Source organism: Cervus elaphus, chromosome 15, assembly GCF_910594005.1.
Source record: "Cervus elaphus chromosome 15, mCerEla1.1, whole genome shotgun sequence".
Lineage (NCBI taxonomy): Eukaryota > Metazoa > Chordata > Mammalia > Artiodactyla > Cervidae > Cervus > Cervus elaphus.
Window position 1 is genome coordinate 10,718,893 of NC_057829.1, and position 10,888 is coordinate 10,729,780.

The following is a 10,888-nucleotide window of genomic DNA, read 5'->3' on the forward strand; positions in this document are numbered from 1 at the left end:
AGCTGTTCTAGAAAATTATTATACCTCAGGAGTGGGTCATGGAAACTTGAATGATTGAAACCTTAGGAAGGGGTTTTGGAAACTCTGGTTTACAGCCAGTTGGTCAGAAGCACAGGTGACATCTTGGACTTGGAGCCGGCATCTGGAGTGGGTGCCAGCCACCTCATGGAGTCTGTGCTGAATCTGGCTAGTGTCAGTATTAAATTGAATTGTAGGCCATTCAGCAGGTGTTGGAGAATTGCTTGGTGTGGGAAACACATCTGCCTGCTGAAGTGTTCTGAGTGTGAGTAGAGGAAAATTATTTTTCTTTACAATAATCTTTACAAAATTTAATTTTTGTGACCAGTGTAACGTCTGTGTCTAGACTTTTTTTTGCATATGCAAGTTCAATTGTTCCAGCATGGTTCATTGAAAAGACTATTTTTTTTTTCCTCCATGGAATTGATTTTGTTTTTTTTCTTTATCCAAGGTAAGTTGTCTATATTGGGTGGATCTGTTTCTGGACTCTTCTGTTCCACTAATCTGTATATCTTTTTTTGTTCTTATCCTATACCACACTGTCTTGATTGCCATAGTTTATAGTAAGTCTTGCAATCTGGTGTGTCAGTCTTCCAGCTTCCTTCTTTTTCAGTATTTTGTTGATTATTTTTTATTTTTGCCTTTTTCACACAAACTTTGGAATTAGTTTGTTGATGTCCACAAAACAGCTTGCTGGGATTTTGATTGGGATGTGTTGAATCTGTAGATCAAAGTGGGAAGAATTGACATCTTAACAATATTTAGTCTTCCAATTCATGAACACAGGGTATCTATCCATTTATATAAATCTCAATTTAAATACTTTAAATAATGAAAGAAATTTATTTACTCATAAAATGGAAACATTTCAAGGTAACATAGCCCTCAGGCATAATATCATGCAGAAGCTCATGGTTTTATCCCAGGACAAATATGTGCCTCAGAGGCCATATTTGCCCTTAGTGGGTTTCCTTCTTCATGATACTACATTGGCATCTAGCATCCCAGCCCTCTGGTTCATCTACCTTATTGTCCAGAGACTTTGTGCAAGAAATTCCAACCCCAGTCCTAGATCCACTCTGATTGGACTAGTAGAGGTCATGTGCACATTCTTAAATAGCATATCTGTATGAAGCCACATATTCCGTTCCAGATACTAGATACCAGGCAGGGCAGGAGCCAGGTTCTCCAGAAGCCCATAGATTTCCAAATGGAAACTGGGAACTGTTCTAAGGTGTTGCAGCGAGTAGTGGGGGGAAGCTATCACATGTATAACTCTAGCAGGAAACTGAAGAGTTGGCCTTCAGTTGAAGCTAGTGAGGTAGAATAAGGATGGGTTTCACATAAGCAGTGGTAAATGATTGGGCTTTCCTGGTGGCTCAGATGGTAAAGAATTTCTGTGCAATGCAAGAGACCCAGGTTTGGGTCAGGAAGATCCCTTGCAAAAGGGAATGGCTACCCACTCCAGTATTCTTGCCTGGAGAATCCCATGGACAGTGGAGCCTGGCAGGCTACAGTCCATAGGGGTCACAAAGAGTGATTAGATGTGTATGTTAGAATGTTTTTTCTGCAGTCTGTTTGGAACAAATTGACTCAACGAATTTACCTGCCTCAAGGTAAATGAATGAGGGAGCTGTGAGAGTGGTCCTGGAGAGAGAGGCTGAGGTCTTAGAGCTGGACCATGGTTGTAGCAGGGAGGAGAGGGCAGATGTAAGGAATATTTAGGAATTAAAAAAATTAACAAGCATATCAAATGGTGTTCTGTTTCTCTGACAGCCTTGTAAATCAGGGAATAAAGGATGACAGAGCATGAGGTGGGAAGTGGGGTGGGGTAGAGCTGATTGATTATTTTGCCCATGTTGGACTTGGAACGTCTGAGACAACCTAGAGGAAATGTGAAGTAGGCGAGTGGATCTGCGGATGCATTATACTTAGGCTGAGGGCAGAGGGATTGTCATCCTGTAGGGAGAAACTGAAACCAAAGACAGCAGGATTAAAGTATATTAGACTTTTAATAAAGAGTGGGGAGCTAACTTGAACAAAGCCTATATATTATTTACTCTCTAAGTTAACTTTTCATTATTTTTACTGGAATATGGTTTTTACAATGCCATGTTAGTTTCGGGTATACAGTGAAGTGAGTCAGACATACATGTACATATATCCACTCTTTTTAGATTCTTCACCGCAGAGAATTGAGTAGCATTCCCTGTGCTATACAGTAGGTTATCTATTCTGTATATAGTAGTGTATATTTGTTAATCTCAACCTCCCAATTTATCCCTCCCCCCTTTAAGTTAATTGTTAAGTAAACTGATTGGGGTTCTGATTCTTTAGTGTAACTAAATCAGTCTTAATCCTTGTTATCATTTTAATGTCACAAATTGAAGGACCACTTTATGTAGGACTTTGTATAGTGTCTGAATCATCTGTACTCCAAATTGACAACCACAGTCAAGATTCTGGCACCCAGCATGGGAAGACAATAGAAGCATCTTGTGTGCGTGCTACGTCGCCTCAGTAATGTCCGACTCTTTGTGACGCTATGGACTGTAACCCACCTGGCTCCTCTGTCCATAGGATTCTCCAGGCAATAATACTGGAGTGGGTTGCCATGCCCTCCTCCAGTGGATCTTCCTGACCTTGGGATTGAAACCGAGCCACCTATGTCTTCTGCATTGGCAGGCGGGTTCTTTACCACTAGCACCCCCTGGGAATCTCCAATGAACGTGCCTTTTCCTAATAGTCTTTTTTTCTTTTTAAAGATTTTTTTTTTAATGTGGACCATTTTTAAAGTCCTTATTGAATTGGTTACAACATTGCTTCTCATTTCTCTTCTGGTTTTTTGGCTGCAAGGTATATGGGATCTTAGCTCTCTGACCAGGGATCAAACCTTCAGGAGGCTGCCTTGCAAGGCTAAGTCTTAACCGCTGGACTTTCAGGGAAGTCCCCCTAACAGTTTTTAATAAGGCTTTTCTCTGTATTTATAGAAATAAAATTTGCTGATGAGTAAGGCTTAAAGGCGAAATTTTAAATCTTTCTGAAGATACTTCTTGCATTGTAGGAATTCATTTTTTAAACAGTACATTAGTTTTCTAATGCTACCATAACAAATTACCACAAATTTATTGGCTTAAAATAGCACCAATATATTATCTTACAGTTCTAGAGATCAGAAGTCCTAAAATCAATGTGTCAGTAAGGCTGTATTCCTCCTGGAGGCTCTTGGAGAGAATTCATTCCCTGGCCTCTCCCCGCATGAGGATTTCAGAACAGTCATCTCTGGAGTCCGCTGTTCCTTTTCAGGCTAAGAGGTGAGGCAAATTTGGGTGACCTGGCCAAGATTGCAGAGCAATGGAACACAGGTCATTTTTTATCTGGAAATTACAGCCTCTAAGTTGAGGCCCAAAGTGAGAACCATTTATTTTTCAAATTAATTTTTTATTAATAATGTTGTGACAGTGTAATTTATATACCATAAAGTCAGCTATTTTAATTCAGCAAGTTCTTAGTTTATTCACAGAATTGTGTAACCATCCATAACTTCATTTTATTTTTTTTTAATTATTTATTTTCATTGGAGGCTAATTACTTTACAATATTGTGGTGGTTTTTGCCATACATTGACATGAATCAGCCATGGGTGTACATGTGTTTCCCATCCTGAACCCCCCTCCCACCTCCCTCCCCATCCCATCCCTCAGGGTCATCCCAGTGCACCAGCCCTGAGCACCCTGTCTCAGGCATCAAACCTGGACTGGTGATCTGTTTCACACATGATAATATGTATGTTTCAATGCTGTTCTCTCAAATCATCCCACCCTCGCCTTCTCCCACAGAGTCCAAAAGACTGTTCTATATATCCGTGTCTCTTTTGCTGTCTTGCATACAGGGTCATCATTACCATCTTTCTAAATTCCATATATGTGTGTTAGTATACTGTATTGGTGCTTTTCTTTCTGACTTATTTCACTCTATATAATAGGCTCCAGTGTAACCTCATTTTAAAACATTTTCATCTTCCTCAAAATAAAACTCATATCCATTTAGACACTCCCCATTCCTACCCCCAGCCCAAGGCAACCACTAATCTATTTTCTGTCTCTATAAATTTAACTTTTCTGGACATTTCATATAAATGCATTGTAAAAGATGTGGCCTTTGTGCCTGGCTCTTTCACTTAGTATGATGTTTTTGCAGTTCATTCTTATGTTCACATGTAACAATACTTCCTTACTTTTTTTTAAATTTATTTTTTAATTGAAGGATAATTGCTTTACAGAATTTTATTGTTTTCTGTCAAACCTCAACATGAATCAGCCATAGGTATACATATCTCCCCTCTCTTTTAAATCTCCCTCCCATCTTCCCCCCCATCCCACCCCTCTAGGTTGATACAGAGCCCCTGTTTGAGTTTCCTGAGACATACAGCAAATTCCCTTTGGCTGTCTATTTTACATATGGTAATGTGAGTTACCGTGTTACTCTGTCCATACACCTCGCCCTCTCCTCCCCTCTCCCCATGTCCATAAGTCTATTCTCTATGTCTGTTTCTCCATTGCTGCCCTGAAATAAGTTCTTCAGTACCACTTTTCTAGAGTCTGTATATATGTGTTAGAATATGATATTTATCTTTCTCTTTCTGACTTACTTCACTCTGTATAACAGGTTCTAGGTTCATCCACCTCATTAGAATGGACTCAAATACATTCCTTTTTATGGGTCAGTAATATTCCATGGTGTATATGTACTACAACTTCCTTATCCATTCATCTAGCAATGGACATCTATGTTGCTTCCATGTTCTAACTATTGTAAATAGTGCTGCAATGAACAATGGGATACTTGTGATTTTTTCAATTTTGGTTTCCTCAGGGTATATGCCTAGGCGTGGGATTGCTGGGTCATAGGGTGGTTTTATTCCTAATTTTTTAAGGAATCTCCATACTGTCTCCCATAGTGGCTGTATCAATTTACATTCCCACCAATAGTGCAAGAGTGTTCCCTTTTGTCCACACCCTCTCCAGCATTTATTGTTTATAGACTTTCTGATGATAGCCATTCTGACTGGTGTGAGGTGATATCTCATTGTGCTTTTGATTTGCATTTCTTTAATAATAAGTGATGTTGAGCATCTTTTCATGTGTTTGTTAGCCATCTGTTTGTCTTCTTTAGAGAAATGTCTGTTTAGGTTAGGTCTTTTCTCTACATTTTGATTGGGTTGTTGTTGTTTTTTTTTCTGGTATTGAGTTGTATGAACTGCTTATATATTTTTGAAATTAATCCTTTGTCAGTTGTTTCAGTTGCTATTATTTTCTCCCATTCTGAGGGCTGTCTTTTCACCTTGCTTATAGTTTCCTTTGTTGCACAAAAGATTTTAAGTTTAATCAGGTCCCACTTGTTTACTTTTGTTTTTATGTCCATTACTCTAGGAGGTGGGTCATAGAGGATCTTGCTTTGATTTATATCATTGAGTGTTCTACCTATGTTTTCCTCTAAGAGTTTTATAGTTTCCAGTCTTACATTTAGGTATTTAATCCATTTTCAGTTTATCTTTATGTATGGTGTTAGGAAGTGTCCTAATTTCATTCTTTTACACGTAGCTGTCAGTTTTCCCAGCACCATTTATTGAAGAGGCTGTCTTTGCCCCATTGTATATTCTTGCCTCCTTCATCAAAGTAAGGTAGCCATAGGTACATGAGTTTATTTCTGGGCTTTCTATCTTGTTCCATTGGTCTATATTTCTGTTTTTGTGCCAGTACCATACTGTCTTGATGACTGTAGCTTTGTAGTATAATTTGAAGTCAGGAGGTTGATTCCTCCAGTTCCTTTCTTCTTTCTCAAGACTGTTTTGGTTATTTGGGGTCTTTGTATTTCCATATGAATTGTGAAATTTTTTGTTCTAGTTCTGTGAAAAATGCCATTGGTAATTTCATAGGGATTGCATTGAATCTGTAGATTGTATTTGGTAGTATAGTCATTTTCACAATAATGATTCTTCCTACCCAGGAACATGGAATATCTCTCCATCTGTTTATGTCATCTTTGATTTCTTTCATCAGTGTCTTATAATTGTCTGTGTACAGTTCTTTTGTCTCCTTATGTGAGTTTATTCCTAGATATTTAATTCTTTTTGTTGCAATGGTGAATGGGATTGATTCCTTAATTTCTCTTTTTGATTTTTCATTGTTAGTATATAAAAATGCAAATGATTTCTTTGTATTGATTTTGTATCCTGCAACTTTGCTAAATTCACTGTTTAGCTCTAGTAATTTTCTGATAGTATCTTTAGGGTTTTCTATGTACAGTATCATGTCACCTGCAAACAGTGAGAACTTTGCTTCTTTTCTGATCTGGATTCCTTTTATTTCATTTTCTTCTCTGATTGCTGTAGCTAGGACTTCCAGAACTATGTTGAATAATAGTGGTGAAATTGGACACCTTTGTTTTGTTCCTGATCTTAGGGGGAGTGCTTTCAGTTTTTCACCATTGAGAATAATGTTTGCTATAGGCTTATCATATATGACCTTTATTAAGTTGAGGTAGGTTCCTTCTTTGCCCATTTTTTGAAGAGTTTTAATCACAAATGGTGCTGAATTTTGTCAAAGGCTTTTTCTGCATCTATTGAGATAATCATATGGTTTTTATCTTTCAATTTGTTAATATGGTGTATCACATTGATTGATTTGCATATATTGAAGAATTCTTGCATCCTTGGAATAAACCCAACTTGATTGTGGTGTGTGAACTTTTTGATGTGTTGCCGAATTCTGTTTGCTAAAATTTTGTCGAGGATTTTTGCATCTATGTTCATCTGTGATATTGGCCTATAGTTTTCTTTTTGTGTGTTGTCTTTGTCTGGTTTCAGTATCAGGGTGACGGTGGCCTCGTAGAATGAGTTTGGACGTGTTCCTTCCTCTGCAATTTTTTGAAAGAGTTTTAAAAGGATAGGCATTAGCTCTTGTCTAAATGTTTGATAGAATTCTCCTGTGAAGCCATCTGGTCCTGGACTTTTGTTTTTTGGGAGATTTTTTATTACAGCTTCAAATTCAGTGCTTGTAATTGGGTTGTTCATATTTTCTATTTCTTCCTGGTTCAGTCTTTGAAGATTGGACTTTTCTAATCTGTCCATTTCTTCCAGGTTATCCATTTTATTGCCGTATAGTTGTTCATAGTAGTCTCTTATAGTCCTTTGTATTGCTGCATCATCTGTTGGAACTTCTCCTTTTTCATTTCTAATTTTGTTGATTTGATTCTTCTCTCTTTTTTCCTTGAGAGTCTAGCTAAAGATTTGTCAATTTTGCTTATCTTCTCAAAAATCCAACTTTTAGTTTTATTAATCTCTACTATTGTTTCTTTCATCTCTTTTTCATTTATTTCTGCTTGGATCTTTATTATTTCTTTCCTAATACTAATTTTGTTTTTTTCCCCCCTCTTTTCCAGTTGTTTCAGATGTAAAGTTAGGTTGTCTATTCGATGCTTTTCTTGTTTCTTGAGGTAGGATTGTATTGCTATAAACTTCCCTCTCAGAACTGCTTTTGCTGCATCCCAAAGGTTTCAAGTTGTTGTGTTTTGATTGTCATTTGTTTCTAGAAACTTTTTGATTTCCCTTTTGATTTTTTCAGTAATCTGTTGCTTATTTAGAAGTGTATCATTTAATCTTCATGTGTTTGTGTTTTTTACACTTTTTTCTTATAATTGATATCTAGTCTCATAGCGTTGTGGTTTGAAAAGATGCTTGATACAATTTCAATTTTCTTAAATGTACTGAGGTTTTATTTTTGACCCAAAATGTGGTCTATCCTGGAGAATGTATCATATGCACTTGAGAAGAAGGTATACTCTTCTGCATTTGGATGGAATGTCCTGAAGATATCAATGAGATTCATCTCATCTAATGTACCATTTAAGGCTTATGTTTACTTATTAATTTTCTGTTTTGATGATCTGTCCATTGGTGTGAGTGGGGTGTTGAAGTCTCCTACTATTATTGTGTTACTGTTTTCTCTTTTTATATCTATTTGTGTTTGTCTTATGTATCGAGGTGCTCCTATGTTGGGTGCATAGATATTTACAACTGTTATGTCTTCCTCTTAGATTGATCCTTGATCATCATGTAGTGTCCTTCCTTATCTCTTATAATCGTCTTTAGTTTAAGGTCTATTTTATCTGATTTGAGGATTGCTACTTCAGCTTTCTTTTGCTTCCCATTTGCATGGAATATATTTTTCCATCCTCTCACTTTCAGTCTGTATGTGTCTTTAGGTCTGAAGTGGGTTTCTTGTAGACAGCATATATATGGGTCTTGTTTTTGTATCCATTCAGCCACTCTGTGACTTTTGGTTGGAGCATTTCATCTATTTACATTTAAAGCAATTTTTGATACATATGTTCCTGTTGTCATTTTCTTAATTGTTTGCAGTTGGTTGTGTAGATCTTTTTTCTTCTCTTGTATTTCTTGACTATATAAATCTGTTTAACATTTGTTGTAAAGCTGGTTTGGTGGTACTGAATTCTCTTAACTTTTGCTTGTCTGAAAAGCTTTTAATTTCTCCATCAATTTTGAATGAGATCCTTGCTGGGTACATTAATGTTGGTTGTAGATTTTTTCCCTTTCAGTAGTTTAAATATATCCTGCCATTCCTTTCTGGCCTACAGAGTTTCTGCTGAAAGATCAGCCATTATATGTACGGGTTTTCCCTTGTATGTTACTTGTTGCTTTTTCCTTGCCACTTTTAATATTCTTTCTTTGTGTTTAGTCTTTGTAAGTTTGATTTGTATGTGTCTTGGCATGTTTCTCCTTGGGTTTATCCTGTATGGGACTCTTTATGCCTCTTGAACTTGATTGACTATTTCCTTTTCCATGTTGGGGAAATTTTCAACTATAATGTCTTCAAATTTTTTCTCACACCCTTTCTTTTTCTGTTCTTCTTCTGGGACCCATATAATTTGAATGTTGGTGTGTTTGATGTTGTCCCAGAAGTCCCTGAGACTGTCCTCAATTCTTTTCATTCTTTTTACTTTATTCTGCTCTTCTGAAGTTATTTCCACCATTTTATTTTCCAGGTCACTGCTTCAGATATTCTGCTATTGATTCCTTCTAGAGTATTTTTAATTTCAGTAATTGTGTTGTTTTTTCTGTATGTTTGTTCTTTAATTCTTCTAGGTCTTTGTTAATTGAGTCTTGCATCTTCTCCATTCTGTTTTCAAGGTTTTTTTTTTTTTTTATCATCTTTACTGTCATTATTCTGAATTCTTTTTCAGGTAGTTTGCCTATTTCCTCTTCATTTATTTGAACTTCTCTGTTTCTAGTTTGTTCCTTTATATGTGTAGTATTTCTCTGCCCTTTCATTATTTTTTTTTAACTTATTGTGTTTGAGGTCCCCTCCTCCCAGGCATCAAGGTTGAACTCTTTATTCCTTTTGGTTTCTGCCCTCCTAAGGTTGATTGAGTGGTTTGTGTAAGCTTCGCATATGGTGAGATTTGTGCTGAGTTTTTTTGTTTGTTTTTCCTCTGATGGGCAAGGCTGAGTGAGGTGCTAATCCTGTCTGCTGATGACTGGGTTTGTATTTTTGTTTTGTTTGTTGTTTGGATGAGGTGTCCTGCACAGGGTGCTACTGGTGGTTGGGTGATGCTGGGTCTTGTATTCAAGTGGTTTACTTTGTGGGAGTTCTCATTATTTGATACTCCCTAGGGTTAGTTCTCTGGTAGCTTAGGTTCTTTGAGTCAGTGCTCCCACTCCAAAGACTCAGGGCTTGATCTCGAGTTTTGCGTGGTTCTATATATTCTTCTCCAGTGATCAGGTGCTCCTGCCTGCTTTCAGCTGGCGTTCTGCAAGATCTTCTGTGTCTGAAGGTGTATTCCTGATGTATCCGTGGAGAGAGACAGACTCCACGTCCACCTACTCCTCTGCCATCTTGTTCCCCAGTACTTCCTTACTTTTTAATCACCAAATAGTATTCCATTCTACTTCAGGACATGGTGCAATACTTTTGTGTATCCATTGATTAAAACTATTAATTTCTACTGTTAGATCATGAAAATGTATTCTAGCTCAGAATATGTATTCTGAGGAGCCTCCCATATGCATTCAGCTATGGAGCACTGGGCTGATTCTTGTCTGGCTGGGAATTCTTGGATAAGCACTCTGTCTCTGAAGTGGACTCAAAGCTTGGTTCAGACTGAATCTTCTGACTGGGAGTCCTGGGTACCCTGACTCAGGGCTCAAGCTCTCCTAACTCCTTGCCTCTGAGGCTGTGGTGGATAAAATACAGCATTGGGTGCAGGAAAACACTGGACCCATCAGAAGGACACTCAGCCCTTGGCACTGATGTGAGGGTGGCAGAAGTAAAAGGTCTTTTTTGGCAAGATGACCGCAGCTCAGAACACCTAGCAACAGAACTTGGAAATGTCCAGCTTCTCATGCCTGGCAGGCTTCCTCCATCTTGATGAATTAACATTTCTGCCTTTTTCATTTCTAGGATGACTGGAAGAGGTTGTAAGACATATGGATGTATTTGGATTACGTAACTGACTTATTTCCTTTGTTCAACATTTATTGAGCATCTAATATATGCTATACCATTTGTATGCATTATCTGATCCAATTATAGCAATGATCTTATACAGTAAGCTATAATACTTATTTTATAGCTTTGGAACAACAGATTGGTTCCAAATAGGAAAAGGAGTATGTCAAGGCTGTATATTGTCACCATGCTTATTTAACTTATATGCAGAGTACATCATGAGAAACGCTGGGCTGGATGAAGCACAAGCTGGAATCAAGATTGCTGGGAGAAATATCAATAACCTCAGATATGCAAATGACACCACCCTGATGGCAGAAAGCAAAGAACTGTTAGAGCCT

General features: G+C 37.5%; 1 long non-coding RNA gene across 1 annotated transcript; it reads left to right on the plus strand.

Annotated features, from left to right (window-relative positions):
• Window positions 1–269: 269 nt before the first annotated feature.
• Window positions 270–2,648, plus strand: LOC122708914. Its single transcript, XR_006345350.1, has 4 exons — window positions 270–281; window positions 616–630; window positions 1,659–1,662; window positions 2,511–2,648. It is a non-coding gene; the product is annotated as an uncharacterized LOC122708914 (long non-coding RNA).
• The last annotated feature ends 8,240 nt before the right edge of the window (window positions 2,649–10,888 follow it).